The 15290-nt window shown below is 42.0% G+C and overlaps 1 long non-coding RNA gene across 1 annotated transcript in view; it reads left to right on the forward strand.

The window, feature by feature from the left end:
* LOC117346109 overlaps positions 1 to 14483 on the forward strand; it is a 46860-nt gene extending 32377 nt beyond the window's left edge. Inside the window, exon 4 of the long non-coding RNA XR_004536557.1 lies at positions 14000 to 14483. This is a non-coding gene — a long non-coding RNA (uncharacterized LOC117346109). The remainder of the gene's footprint in view (positions 1 to 13999) is intronic.
* The last annotated feature ends 807 nt before the right edge of the window (positions 14484 to 15290 follow it).

Raw genomic sequence — 15290 nt, forward strand, 5'->3', positions numbered from 1 at the left:
TTACTAACAACATAACAGTAAAATGATCAATATAAGCAATTAAATACAATCAAATGAAGTAAGCATGGAAATGGCAAATTGAAACTTAGTAACAGGACTAACATAATAGTGTCAGAAATACACACATTTAACATCACTATAAAACAATCTTATAACAGAAATTTGATAAATGTCAGTACAAACAATACCCATAACAGACAGAACAGAAAAAAAAACATTCAAATAACAGATATGATAGAAACAAAGAGTATGATGGCAGAAAAGGGCCGTCAGCCCAACAAGTCTGCCCACTCGAAGAACCCTCCCTCTAAGAATTTCCCGGAGCGAACCCACTCCAAGAAACCTTCCTCAACAAGAACCTTCTTTTTAAGCATTTCTCCGGAGCGAACCTACATGTTTATCCCATCGTCCCTTGAAGTCGAGTGTGTTACTGGCCTCAACTACCTGACGTAGAAGACCATTCCATTGATCAACCACTCTTTCGGTGAAGAAGTATTTCCTGATGTCACCATGAATCTCCCACCCTTGAGTTTGAGCGGATGCCCTCTGGTTGCCGTGGGACCCGTAAGGAAGAAGATATCTTCCTCCACCTCAATATGGCCCATAAGATATTTGAATGTCTCTATCATGTCACCCCTTTATCTGTGTTCTTCGAGAGAATATAACTGCAGCCTGCTTAGACATTCTTCATATGGGAGATCTTTAAGTCCTGAGACCATCTTAGTGGCTATACACTGAACCTACTCCATTCTCTTCACATCCTTTTGATAATGTGGCCTCCAAAACTGAACACAGTACTCCAGATGAGGTCTCACCATGGACCTGTACAACGGCATTATGACTTCAGGCTAACGGCTGATAAAACGTCCCCGGATGCAACCTAGTATTTGTCTAGCCTTGGCTGAAGCTTTCTTCACCTGATTGGCAGTTTTCATATCTTCACTAATGATTACACCCAGGTCTCGTTCTGTGATGGTTCTTGTTAAGTTTTCACCATTCAGGGTGTATGTTCTGCAGGGGTTATTGCTACCAAGGTGCATCACCTTACACTTTTTGGCATTAAAACTCAGTTGCCAAGTATTAGATCATTGTTCCAATAAAAGTAGGTCCTGCCTCATAGTGTCTGGCATGGTTGCGCTGTCGGGCTCGGTTGCGCTGCCCACAATGTTGCATAATTTAGCGTCATCCACAAATAAACGCAATTTTACCTCAAAGTCCCTGAGGTAGATCCCTTACAAAGATATTAAATAGTATCGGACCCAAAACCGAACCCTGTGGCACTCCACTGGTCACTTTCGACATTTCCGAGGGAGTACCATTTACTACCACCCTCTGAAGTCTGCCACTAAGCCAGTCTTTAACCCATGCAGTCAATGTATCTCCCAGATTCATCGTATTCATCTTGTTTAATAACCTATAGTGTGGGACACTGTCAAATACTGAAGTCTAAATACACGATATCAAGAGATTGTCCCCCGTCCAGTTGTTTCATTACCTAGTCAAAGAAGCTTATCAGATTGGTTTGACAAGACCTTCCCTTTGTAAATCCATGCTGTTGGGGATCCCTCAGTCTTTCGTCGTCCAGAAACGTATCCAATATGGTTTTTAATCAACATTTCCATAAGTTTACACACTATTGATGTGAGACTCACCAGTCTGTAATTTTCAGCCTCCAACCTGCTTCCCTTTTTGTGAAGCAGAATGACGTTAGCAGTTTTCCAATCCAAGGGGACTTTTCCCTTGCTTAGGGAAATATTGAAAAGTGCGGCTAATGGTTTCGCCAGGACATCTATTAATTCCCAAAGTACTCTGGGGTGTAGATTATCTGGCCCCATGGATTTGTTTACTTTTAGCTTCGATAGTTTGTGATAGACGTTGCTCTCGGTGAATTCAAAATCTCGGAACGGGTCCTCCGAGCACCTTCTTGTCTGTAGCTGCGGTTTGAATCCTGGTGCCTCACGGGTAAAGACGGAGCAGAAGTAGCTGTTGAGTAGTTTGGCTTTATCTGAGTCTGAGTCTACAAAGTTACCGTCAGGTTTCCTTAGGCGCACAATCCCGTCTGTGTTCTTTCTTCAGTCGCTAACATATTTGAAAAAGGATTTATCCCCTTTTTTAACCTGCCTAGCTATATTTTCTTCCATCCGGAGTTTGGCATCCCTGACTGCTATTTTAACAGTTCTGGATTTTATCAGATATGTTTCTTTAGCTTCCGCTCGTTGTGATTGTTTGTAGGATAAAAATGTTTTTTTCTTTTGCTTTACTAGTTCAGAGATTCCCGTGGAGAACCATTGGGGTCTATTATCTCTCCGTCGTTTACTCACGGTTTTTATGTAGTTTGGTTGCTTTTTGCAGGGTGGATTTCAGGGTTGACCATAGTACCTCCACACTGTCCGTCATGCCCTGATTTTGCAGTGCCTCATAGACAAAATATCCCATGCTCTGGAAGTTAGTTCCCTTAAAATTTAAAACCTTTGTCGATGTATTTGACCTAGTAACTCACTTCCTGAGGTGAAACCACACCATGTTGTGGTCACTGGAGGCCAAAGCATCTCCTACTGAAACTTCTGTGACACTGTCTCCGTTAGTGAGTATTAGGTCCAGAATTGCCTGATCCCTGGTGGGTTCCAATACCATCTGTTTGAGGCTTGCTCCCCACATGGAAGCCATTAGCCTCTTACTGCCGCTGGTCATAGCGGAAAGTTTGTTCCAGTCTACATCAGGCGTATTGAAGTCCCCCAACAGCACTGTGTCTCCACACAGAGTGATGGTTCCGATGTCTGCAATTCATTCTTTGTCTATGTTGTCTGGTTGCTTTGGGGATCTGTAAACAACACCAAGATATAGGCATTTGTCGTTGCCCCTGGCAAGATTCACCCAGAGGGATTCTCCCATATTCTTGACATCCGTGATCCTAGTAACTTTGATATCCTCTCTACTGTATAGTGCTACTCCTCCTCCTATTTTGCCTACTCTGTCCCGACGGAGCAAGTTATATCCTGGTATAGCCATATCCCAAACTCAAAAGCACAGAACCAAAGTGGAATTGTCCCATTCAGAATGGTACACACCAAAAAAGTGTCTTTCAACTCATCTGATAAATTCAAATGCCTTTATTCATCCAAAATTTGTCCAATGACTCAATGACCCAACATGCACATGTTTCAGCCTACTCAGCCAGCATCAGGAGTCTTATGAGTCTTCGGGTGTTTTTAAAGAAACATACAGGGTATAAAGATGCACAATCTCTCTAAGCAAGATGTGCGCTTGTTTTGTGTGTGGATGCACAACCATATTAGTTTCTATTGCTTGTTTGCATATCCTGCAATGTCCGCATTGATAATAAACTTTACTCTTTTCATTGTCCCTTTGGACATACTCCATGAAATATGACCTAGATACTAATTCATGTATATTTCTCCCCCAAGAATAGGCGAATCGAGGTAGATGTTCAAACACTTTATGACACTGCATGATGTACCAATACGACTTGATGATTTTTTTTTTCACCTGAAATGCCCTATATGAATAAGATAGACTCGATTAACCTGTCAAGTTGTATTGGGCCCATCATGCAGTGTCATGAAGTGTTTGAACAGATTTGCAATTTTGGGAGTGGAGAGTGAGAGGAACAAGTGATCCTCAGAGCCAACAGCCTTGTGGCACTTGCTGATCTCATCCCGTGAAACCTGTATCCCAGGCAAAGAGAACCCCTCCCTCCTCAAAGTATGTTTCCCCAGTCTTTGAATAGTGAACCCTAAGGGGCTTCAGATCCTGGGACTACACAAAAGGCAACTGGCTCTGAGCTCTTCAGTTTAAAACTATTAGAAAAGCACATACTGAAATGATTACAGAGGGATCACTTAGCTGGTGTTTTTGAAACCCAAGTCCAGAGATGTCAGTTTCCTCCCATTCATCCTTTCACTGCTCTACCAGGGAACCATCTGCAAATACCATGCAGTGCCCGCTCACCTCCTGTGTAGGGTTACCAGATTTTTTTCTGCGTAGAAAGAGTATGCAGGGTCCTGCCCTATTCCGTCCAAGTCTTGGCCCTGTTCTGCCCATAGCACCGGCCCCACACATACCTCATCTCTTTGGAGCTGTGTCTGGAGGGGCTCTATGCATGCGCAGATGTGACTTGATGTCATCGTGGCGCATCCACACACATGTGCAGAGACCCTCCAGACATGGCCCCGAGCTCAACGCTTTTCAAAACATGGACAAACTGCCGGGTTTTGAAAACCCATCCGGACACCTGGACAGTCCTCTAAAAAGAGGACATGTCTGGCTAAATCTGGACTCTGGTATAAGCTTACTCCTGTGCCCATGTATTAGTATAGACTTTTCTATACACCTATTCCACTGTGAATGAAGAGTGCATTAGAAAGAGATGTTGGTTTTTTGCCCTTTTTTTTTGTTCTACTGTGAACAGATTATGTGAGAATCCTGTTTTTTTTCTACACGTCCCACTTTTCTGTTTTCTTTCTTAGTGCAGAAAGCAGCAGACATAACAGCAGGTCTCAATACAGTCTTCAGGACACACCCTGCCAGACAGGTTTTAGGGAGACCCAATGAATATACATGAGATCGATTTTCAAACAATGGAAGTAGGCCATGCAATTCTCTCTCATGCACAATCATTGTAGTATCCTGAAAACCTGACTACCGAGGTGTTGGTTGAGAAACCCGGCTCTACAACACACCCCAGAAGCATGCAGATAACTAGCGAGGCTGAGCATTTGTTCTAAAATTCCAAATGACCTTTGTACTAAGAACATAAGAAAAGCCAAAGCCATGCTGAGCCAGACTAAGATCCACCATGCGACAGATCCCAAAAAGTAGACCTATTTCTTATTTCATTTCTAGGAATGCACTAACTGACAAGTAACTTGGCGAAACAGGGCCCTTGTCGGAGTATGTTTTAGATGATACAGCAATCAAGATATGTGTTTCGATTGGGTCAGTGATGGAGATTGAAGAGATTAACGTTTTGAAGTTTATTTGTAAAAGCAGATGTGGCATGGCAAGATTATTGAAAGCTGTGAGAGGAACCAGCACTGGACATTGTGACACCTGAATTTTTTTAGCTAAGTAAAAATTACAGATTTAGACTTTTCCAGTGCACAGTGGTGGGTCTATTCCCTGTTGTTGAGATTTTGGTATTTTATGGGTGGAGTTTTTTATGCCGATGATGAGAAGAAAGAGCAGCTTGAAAAGCTTGAACTCGCAGGCCTTGAGCATGCGCAGATGCACAAGGCCCAGCAAGAAGAGGAGGCCGATCTTCGGGCACCGGCACCAACGCACAGGACATGCCGGTGCCAAGGCCCAGATGACAGTAAGAAGCGATGGGGGGGGGGGCAATCGCGGCAGGGGGAGGGTGCCGGATCGCAGGGGGGAGGGTGCCGGATTGCAGGGGGGCCCTTCGGGGGAAGCAATGCCAGTTCTCGTGGGGGGTGGGGAGGATAGAGCAGCGCCGCTGGCCTCGGGGGGTGGGAATGTATCAAAGCGAGTTTCCATTATTTCCTATGGGGAAACTCACTTTGATATACGAGTATTTTGGTTTACGAGCATGCTTCTGGAACAAATTATGCTCGTAAACCAAGGTACCACTTTATTTGTTTCTTCTATCATGACCACCACTCACTTTTGTGACATTTCAGCATATGAGACAAATAAGAAAACACCCACATTATCTATATGTAGTGCCATGTTAAAACAATTATAAACTTCTATTATATCTAGTATATTGTGACTTGAATGCATTTTGTACATGTTTCTATGAAAGTTTCTTTATATCCATTTTAACACTACAGTAGAGTGGCTATATTGATAAATTGCCACTAGAGGGCACCAGAGTATGCAGTAAGAATTTGTGTCTTCGCACATCATATGCCCCTCTCCTTATGTCGTAGCAGATGCAGGCTATTTGATTCTGAAAATGGATTTTTTTATCTTCTGTCCCAACTGACCTTGAAGGGATGAAGATAATACTTTTTAATGAAGTGACCAGAGCATGCACAAGAACTATACTAAAGAAACAAAGACTATACTCTTCAATTGTTCATTATCATACAAAAGAATTAATAACATTAGTTTAATTAACAATCATCAGAAAAGGAGGATAGAGCTAGATTCACTAACCTGCTCGATCGTGACCGATCCGTGTCCGATCTGGGCAGGTCCGATGGATTCAGAAACCAAAAATATTCTAATGGGGGCGATCGGAGGAACGCCCTCATCCGCCGACACAGATCACTAGTGTGCAGTCCTGATGCATGCACAGACCATCTGCTTTCCCTGTAGATAGTCTGCGCATGCGTTCGTGTTCATTTTTGCTGCTTTTTATTTTTTTTTGGAGGGGGGGGTTATTTTGGGGCCCTGACCTTCCTGCTATTCTTCAACTAAAGTTGTATTGAAAGACGATCCCTGGCTACTCACTGACCCTGACTCTCCTGCTCTCTGCTGCCTTCCCTGCAGTATGAGCTCCCAGGTTTTTGGCTAAGTCTTAATAATAATATTATAATTTATAGCTAAAGAGACATATGATCAAGAAACTGTTTTATTTTACTTTTGTGATTATGATAAACATACCGAGGGCTCAAAATAGTACCTAGCATGCCACATGTGGCCCCCGGGCCGTGAATTTGAGACCACTGCTCTAAAGCAAGCCATAGGAGTTACTTATACTTTTAAGAGACCAAGGAAGCAAGGAGGCAGAGAAATGATAAGGCTACCAGATGTCTGAATTTACGCAGACAAGTCCTCTTTTTAGAGGACTGTCTGGGTGTCCGAATGGCTTTTCAAAACCCAGCACTTTGTCTAGGTTTTGAAAAGCTTCCAGTTCGGGACCACATTGGGAGGACATCTGCACATGCGCAGAGGCAATGCAGTGATGTCACACACATGCACGCATACTTGTGACATCATCACATCACATCTGCATATGTGTAGATGCCCTCCTAACGCGGCTTTGAGCATGAGAAGATATTGCGGGGCTGGGGCGTAATGGGACGTGACTTGGACAGAACTGAGTGGGCATGGGGGCGGGGCCATGGGTACAGATTTTACGATTGTAAAATCTGGTAACCCTAAAAAAGGAGAAATTGCAGAAGCAGAACACCATGTTAAAAAAAAAAAAATCTCCCATGCTCTCATATATGCTTTGGAAGTGAAATAGTCGTACTTCCTAGTTTGAAATAATGTGGAGACTACTTGATCACAACATCTCTTTCTCTTTAGGTGTGACCTTTCAAAAACCAATCCATAAGAATATAAGTGTTGCTATACCGGGAAAGATCAAAGGTCAATCAAGCCCAGTATCCTGTTTTCAACAGTGGTCAATCCAGGTCACAAGTACCTGACAAGATCCCAAAAGAGTAAAACAGATTTTATGTCACTTATTTTAGAAATAATTGTTTATTAGACAACCCAGTGGCATTATCATATGATACTGTGCTGTTTGGTATGGCAATGAGAGCAAAAAGTCAGATTTCTACAAATAATAACAAATTATTACTTATAATGACTGGGGTTGCCATTCAACAAATTACGTATAATTGGAAAAATTGGAGTAGATTAAATTATAATTTCTGGTGGAATTCCTTATGTCATGTTTATAAAATGGAAAGATTTATTGCAATACAGCGCGTTTTTTTCAGGAAATTTCAGGATGTGTGGGAGCCATTTACAAAGTATTGTACTGATTAGATGACATTTTATTTTATTTTTTTTCCCTTAAATTTACAAATTTGATTGTGACGGGGGAGGGTAAATTTATTGTTACATATTGTATAAGGTATTGATTATATGATAAGAAAGGATGGGAAGGTAGGAGATAAGAGCATATTATTTGTACCATTGATGATTATTAAGTGTTATATTTATTGTTAATTTGTTTAGATATATTGTTACACTTATTGTAAATTTGAAAATGAATAAAGAATTAAAAAATAAATAAATAAATAAATAAACAGTGGATTTTCCCAAGTCCATCCTAAGAATGGCTTATGGAATTTTCTTTTAGGAAACTTCCTATCCTTTTTTTAAACCCTACTAAGCTAACTGCTTTTATCACGCTTTCTGGCAAACAAATTCCAGAGTTTAATTACACATTGAGTGAAGAAATATTTATACTCCAGTTTATTTTAAATTTACTACATAGTAGCTTAGTCCCAATATTTTTGGAAAGGGTAAATAAATGATTCATATCTACCAGTTCCACTCCACTCAGTATTTTATAGACCTCTATCATATCTCCCCTCAGCCATCTCCTCAAAGCTGAAGAGTTCTAACTACTTTAGCCTTTCCTCAAAGGGAAGTTGTCATATTCTTTATCATTTTTGTTTCCCTTTTCTGTACCTTTTCTAATTCAGCTATATCTTTTTAGAGATACAGTGATCAGAACTTCACACCGTATTTGAGGTGCAGTTGCACCATGGAACAATTTGGAGGGATAATAACATTCTCATTTTTGTTTTCCAGTCCTTTACTAGGATTCTATTTACTTTCTTAGCCACTGTTGCACATTGAGCAGAGGGTTTCAACATATGATCAATGACGACACCTAGCTCCTGTTCCCGAGTGGTGACTCCTAAAATGGAACCTTGTATCACAGCTATAATTTGGGTTCCTTTTTCCCATGTGCATCACTTTTCACGAGCTCACATTAAACGTCATCTACCATTGGAATGGTCAATCTTATAAGGTTCTCTTGCAATTTTTCACAATCCTCTTGCAATTTAACAATTTCGAATAACTGTGTCATCAACAAAGTTAATTAATTCACTCATTATTCCCATATCCATATCATTTATAAATATGTAAAAATTCTGCTGTAAGATGTCATATTTTGAACTTTTGATACATATAGACTATAATGTGCAATTTGTAATGTGCAATTTGTACCTTGATATGTTTTCTTCCCCCACCCCACCCCCCTTTTTTTAGTTTGTTAAGAACATAGGAATTTCCGCTGCTGGGTCAGACCAGTGGTCCATTGTACCCAGCAGTCCGCTCCCGCGGCAGCCCTTAGGTCAAAGACCAGTGCCCTAACTGAGTCTAGCTTTACCTGCATATGTTCCGGTTCAGCAGGAACTTGTCTAACTTTGTCTTGAATCCCTAGAGGGTGTTTTCCCCTATAACAGCCTCCGGAAGAGCGTTCCAGTTTTCCACCACTCTCTGGGTGAAGAAGAACTTCCTTACATTTGTACGGAATCTATCCCCTTTTAACTTTAGAGAGTGCCCTCTCGTTCTCCCTACCTTGGAGAGGGTGAACAACCTGTCTTTATCTACCAAGTCTATTCCCTTCATTATCTTGACTGTTTCGATCATGTCCCCTCTCAGTCTCCTCTTATCAAGGGATTAGAGGCCCAGTTTCTCTAACCTCTCACTGTACGACAACTCCTCCAGCCCCTTAATCATTTTAGTCGCTCTTCTCTGGACCCTTTCGAGTAGTACTGTGTTCTTCTTCAAATACTGTGACCAGTGCTGGTCCGGTACAGCGGCATGATAACCTTCTCCTTTCTGTTCGTGATCCCCTTTTTAATCATTCCTAGCATCCTGTTCGCCCTTTTCACCGCCGCCGCACATTGAGTGGATGGCTTCATTGATTTGTCAACCAGTTCAAATCTCTTTCCTGGGGGGTCTCTCCAAGTACTGCACCAGACATCCTGTATTCATGTATAAGATTTTTGTTACCAACATGCATCACTTTACACTTATCCACGTTAAACCTCATTTGCCATGTGGCGGCCCATTTCTTGAGTGTGTTTATGTCACGCTGCAGGTCTTCCCAATCCTTCTGCGTCTTCACTACTGTGACAAACCCAAGTCCGTTTTGGGTTTTGTCTATGACAAACCCAAGTCTGGTCTGTGTTTTGCCATAGGGATAGGGAAGAAATACACTATACTCCTATGCAAGAGAGCTGACCAAGTAGAATCACACACCACAGAGTTAGCTGACTACTGCTTAGGCACTGAAGGGAAGTCAGAAGAGGCAGGGCAGGAAAAGTTGAAGCAGGAAACCTGCGCACAGATTAAACCTGTCCCTAAGACTGCTAGAAGATTACTGCCTTTCCAGCAGCTTATTCATACAAGAGTCAAGGCTGGAAAGGAACCTGCACTTAGCCAGATGGAACAAGCCTGTGTGTGTAAGGCCCTTCCCCCACCTAGGCTGAGTGGGTGGGTCTCTCCACAGCTTAAAACGAGGCAATGCAGAACACTAGGGGGGCAAACAGAGTGGAGGCAAATGGGAGAAAGTAAGCCTGAAGAGAGACAGCCACTCTCTCTTTACCAGGAGGAGGCTGGAGACACAGACTGGCAGATGGTGGACGCAGAGGAGCTTGCTTCTGCTTCTGAGAGCTGGGAAGGAACTCCAGGGGAAGCCATGGATACACAAGAGAGTCTGGTAGGACTGGAGCATTTTCCCATGGATATTGAAATGCAGTGAGAGATATGTGCAGTACCTTTGCCCACAACCTCTGAGCCTCCAGAGAAGACAGAGTTTTGTTTTGAAGGGGAGTTGTATGTCTCTCAGTTTATTGGGAACTTTAAGTTTGTGCCTGAGAGCTTTATTTTGAGGCTAAACAATGTTTGGAAGTATTTTCCTGGTAGCTGCTAGGCTGAGGCAAGTCCGTTCCTTCCCCACAACTGTGCATAATTAATCACAGCAATATCTCAGCAGGGAAAAGTGCTGAGAGCCCTGCACGTTCCCAGAGCCAAGGCTATCCACACAGAAAACTTCTCCACCGACTTGGTTGTGCTAAAGGTGCCTTGTAAAAACCTATGCAGGTGAGGGTTATGCCTATTCTCTGAACAAAAATATGGAGAAACGTTAAGCTGGAGATAAGCCAGGGTACATGCTTGCCTGTTTTTGTAGCTCAGTTTTGTTGGGAGTTTGTTTTTCTTTTCTGGGCTTTACATGCCCATGAACTGGCACAGCTGCTGGAGCATAAGCAGCTTAGTAAATGTTCCATAAATGATGTGTTTCAATTACCTGCTCTGGTGAAGAGGACTGTGTAGCAAAGTACTGGAAAAGTCCAGAGACAGGGGACTGAATGCTAGTGCTGTACTTATCAAAACCTGGACACTGGATTAGGGGATTTTTTTTTTTGCCTCTGATTGAGTGGCTTATGTTTGCCAAAGTTGAAGGAATTATTTGTTTTGAAACTGCTGAAGCCTGTTCTTTTACTTACTGAAACCAGTGACCATAATAAAACCTTGATTTAATGCATTCTGACTTGGAATCTTCCCTTGCATGCCCTTATTAGGCTGATAAGAAGCCAGGCGAAGTCCTGAAGGGTTCCTTGGTAGTAAGGGACACGTCAAGCCAGAGAACTGTGTCACGATCCCGGGGCTCACAGCGCTGCTCCAGAGCGCGGATGTGACACTACTCTGAATAACTTTGCATTGTCTGCAAATTTTATCACTTCGATCATCGTACCAATTTCCAGGTCATTTATAATATGTTGAAGAGCATAGGTCCAAGCACCGAACCCTGTGGCACTCCACTTGTGACGCTTTTCCAGTCCAAGTATTGTACATTTACCCCCACTCTCTGCTTCCTATCCACCAACCAGTTTTTAATCCACGTGAGTATTTCATCCTCAATTTCATGGCTCGCAATTTTTCAAAGTAGTCATTCATGCGGAACCTTGTCGAACGCCTTCTGAAAATCCAGATATACAGTGTCGACTGGGTCACCCTTGTCTATCTGCCTGTTAACTCCCTCGAGGAAGTGCAGCATGTTCGTCAAGCAAGATCTTCCTTTGCTGAAGCCGTGCTGGCTGGTCCTCATCAGATTGTGTCTGTCAAGGTGGTCAATGAATCGGTCCTTTATCAGCACTTCTACCATCTTTCCTGGTACCGAGGTCAGACTCACCAGTCTGTAGTTTCCTGGATCTCCCCTCAAACCTTTCTTGAAGATCGGAGTAACATTCGCCACTTTCATGTCTTCTGGAATCCTTCCTGATTTGATCGAGAGATTGGTTATTAGTTGAAGCAGTTCAGCTTTAGCCTCTTTCAGTTCCTTGATTACCCTCAGATGGATGCCATCCAGTCCAGGGGATTTATTGTTTTTAAGCCTATCTGCCTGCATACCTCTTCTAGACTGACCATCAACCCAGTCAGTTTCCCTCTTTGTTTCCCGCGTATAGCCTGTCGGCTTCCGGTATGTTGTGCATATCCTCTTCGGTAAATACAGACGCAAAAAATGTGTTCAGTTTGTCGGCGATGGCTTTGTCTTCCTTTAGCACTCCCTTTATTCCATGGTCATCCAACGGTCCCACCACTTCCTTCGCGGGTTGTTTCCCTCATAGTCTCTTTTGGCCCCTCTTACCGCCTTATGGCACCTGCTTTGATGTTATTTGTTCTTTTTCCAGTTGCGTTGCATTGGTTAGGGTAGGGATGGGTGGAGGTTTGAGGTTATAACTTTCACTGGTAAAATGTATGAGCATAAGGACATGTTTCATCCACTTTTGACAGTGAAATGCTTTTAGTTTGTTTGAATTCTGCTCAGTAAAAAATATTTAAACATAACTATGTTAAAAAGCAGTGGTCTAATCTAATCTAGTCTTCGATTTATATATCAGGTCATCTCCCAATGGAGCTCAACTCTGTTCACAAATAATTAAAGACCAGAGTACATAAGAAGAACATGGGAAGAAAAATGTTGCAATGCTATCAATTCTTTGGTTCTATAGGTAAACCATTTAGGTATTGTGTAAACAGCACAGACCCCTGAGGAACTCCATTATCTACCCTTCTCCATTGAGAAAACTAACCATTTTCCCCTACTCTCTGTTTTCTATCTTGTAACCAGTTCTTAATCCACAATAGGACATTACCTCCCATTCCATGACATGAGGTACTTGGTCAAATGCCTTTTGAAAATCCAGATACACAATGAGGCATATTTTCAAAGCACTTAGACCAGTGTCTCGCAAACTTTGTCAAGCCACAGCACACTAAACGTAGTGGTCAGAGCTCTAAGCATCCAGAAGTGCGTGGACGTTGACGTAATGTCACAGGCACGTGTGACATCATGTCGACATCTGCACATGAGCGAAGGCCCTGAGCTGCCAGTGGGGGGTGCTGGAAGGGAAGACATGAAGAGCAGAGAAGCACTGGCACCCACTGATTGCCTACAGGATGTGCCTCTTGCCATGAGAGGCACGTCCAGTAAGCAGTCAGCCGGTGCCTCTCCTCCTCCCTGGTGGAACGCAGCACACCTAAAATCTCGGGAGGCACAAAGTTTGTGATACATTAGTGTGCGGTGGCACACAGTTTGGTATACACTGACATGCTTATTCACCCCTTTCAAAGAAATGTAATAGATTGGCGAGGCAAGATTTTTCTTGACTAAATCCATGTTGACTTTATGTAATTAATCCATGCTTATGTATATGCTCTGTAATTTTGTTCTTTAAAATAGCGTCTACCATTTTGCCTGGTATCGACATCAGGCTCACCGGTCTTTAATTTCCTGAACACCTCTGGAATACTTTAAAAACTGGCAAAACGCTGGCCATCCTCCAATTTTCTGGTACTATGCTTGATTTTAAAGATAAATTACATATTACTAACAATAGCTCTGCAAATTCATTTTTCAGTTCTATCAGTACTCTGGGTTGTATATCATCTGGCAATTTGCTATTTTTCAGTTTGTTAAATTGACTTATTACAACCTATCTGTGTGCTCCAAGCTATCTTGAATTCTGATACTTTCCTTATCTCTACCACCTCCACTGGGAGGCTGTTTCATGCATCCACTACTCTTTCTATAAAGAAATATTCCTTCTCATTCTATAAACCTTTTCACCAAAGACAGAATGACAGTAACAGGTGTATAGATGCAGCACAGCCAAATTTCCACTCCTTTTTGCCTCATTCATAGGAGATAGTCAGTGGGGCACACAGATAGCAAGAACTAATCCAGTGAGGAAAGAACAGCACATAACAGATCGCATAATCTGATGGAAGTTTTCAATTCAGTTCTTTTCTTCAGTTTTAGGTGGAGGAACCTCTGGGAAGTCATTTACCCAAGGACACTTTCCAGCTGAAGTGGATTGTCTATGAATCAGACCAATTCCAGTAATTCTCTTAGAGTGGAATAAAGATGTACTCACTCATCCTCCCCCAATTTCTTATCTAGTCCATATTAAGAGATATGTACTGCCCTGTTGGTCCTTAGGGGATGTGCACTTATAACTAAACCTGAAATTCCTAAAGATAAAGTCTGGATAACTTTGAGACCTGGATGGGTTTCCTTACATTTTGTTAAAATATTTTCCCACTAGTAGAACTCCTAAAATACAAGAAAAAAATCTGGTGTCTCTTCTGGAACTTAGTATCATTACTGTATCTTTGTCATTCTAAATGCATAATTAAATATGGACTGTAATTTTTACCATCCAATTTCTTTGCTTAATTCTAATATCCAAGTTTTACAACTTGGAACAGATAATATGCCATTGCTAGTTAATTAGGACAGTCAGATTGGTGCCAATCAATATAGGCTACTTTTCAATACAGTATATGGCATTTAGTGCAAATGATGGCAGCTTAATTGGGACAGCTGGTCTATGTGTCATCAAGGAGTGACTCCTCCTACCCAGCTGGCTGCAACATGGAACTTGAGATGACACCTGGTTTGCATTTGGAGAGAGGCAGGAGTTGCATTGGTTAGGGTAGGGATGGGTGGAGGTTTGAGGTTATAACTTTCACTGGTAAAATGTATGAGCATAAGGACATGTTTCATCCACTTTTGACAGTGAAATGCTTTTAGTTTGTTTGAATTCTGCTCAGTAAAAAATATTTAAACATAACTATGTTAAAAAGCAGTGGTCTAATCTAATCTAGTCTTCGATTTATATATCAGGTCATCTCCCAATGGAGCTCAACTCTGTTCACAAATAATTAAAGACCAGAGTACATAAGAAGAACATGGGAAGAAAAATGTTGCAATGCTATCAATTCTTTGGTTCTATAGGTAAACCATTTAGGTATTGTGTAAACAGCACAGACCCCTGAGGAACTCCATTATCTACCCTTCTCCATTGAGAAAACTAACCATTTTCCCCTACTCTCTGTTTTCTATCTTGTAACCAGTTCTTAATCCACAATAGGACATTACCTCCCATTCCATGACATGAGGTACTTGGTCAAATGCCTTTTGAAAATCCAGATACACAATGAGGCATATTTTCAAAGCACTTAGACCAGTGTCTCGCAAACTTTGTCAAGCCACAGCACACTAAACGTAGTGGTCAGAGCTCTAAGCATCCAGAAGTGCGTGG

This window comes from Geotrypetes seraphini, chromosome 12, assembly GCF_902459505.1.
Source record: "Geotrypetes seraphini chromosome 12, aGeoSer1.1, whole genome shotgun sequence".
NCBI lineage: Eukaryota > Metazoa > Chordata > Amphibia > Gymnophiona > Dermophiidae > Geotrypetes > Geotrypetes seraphini.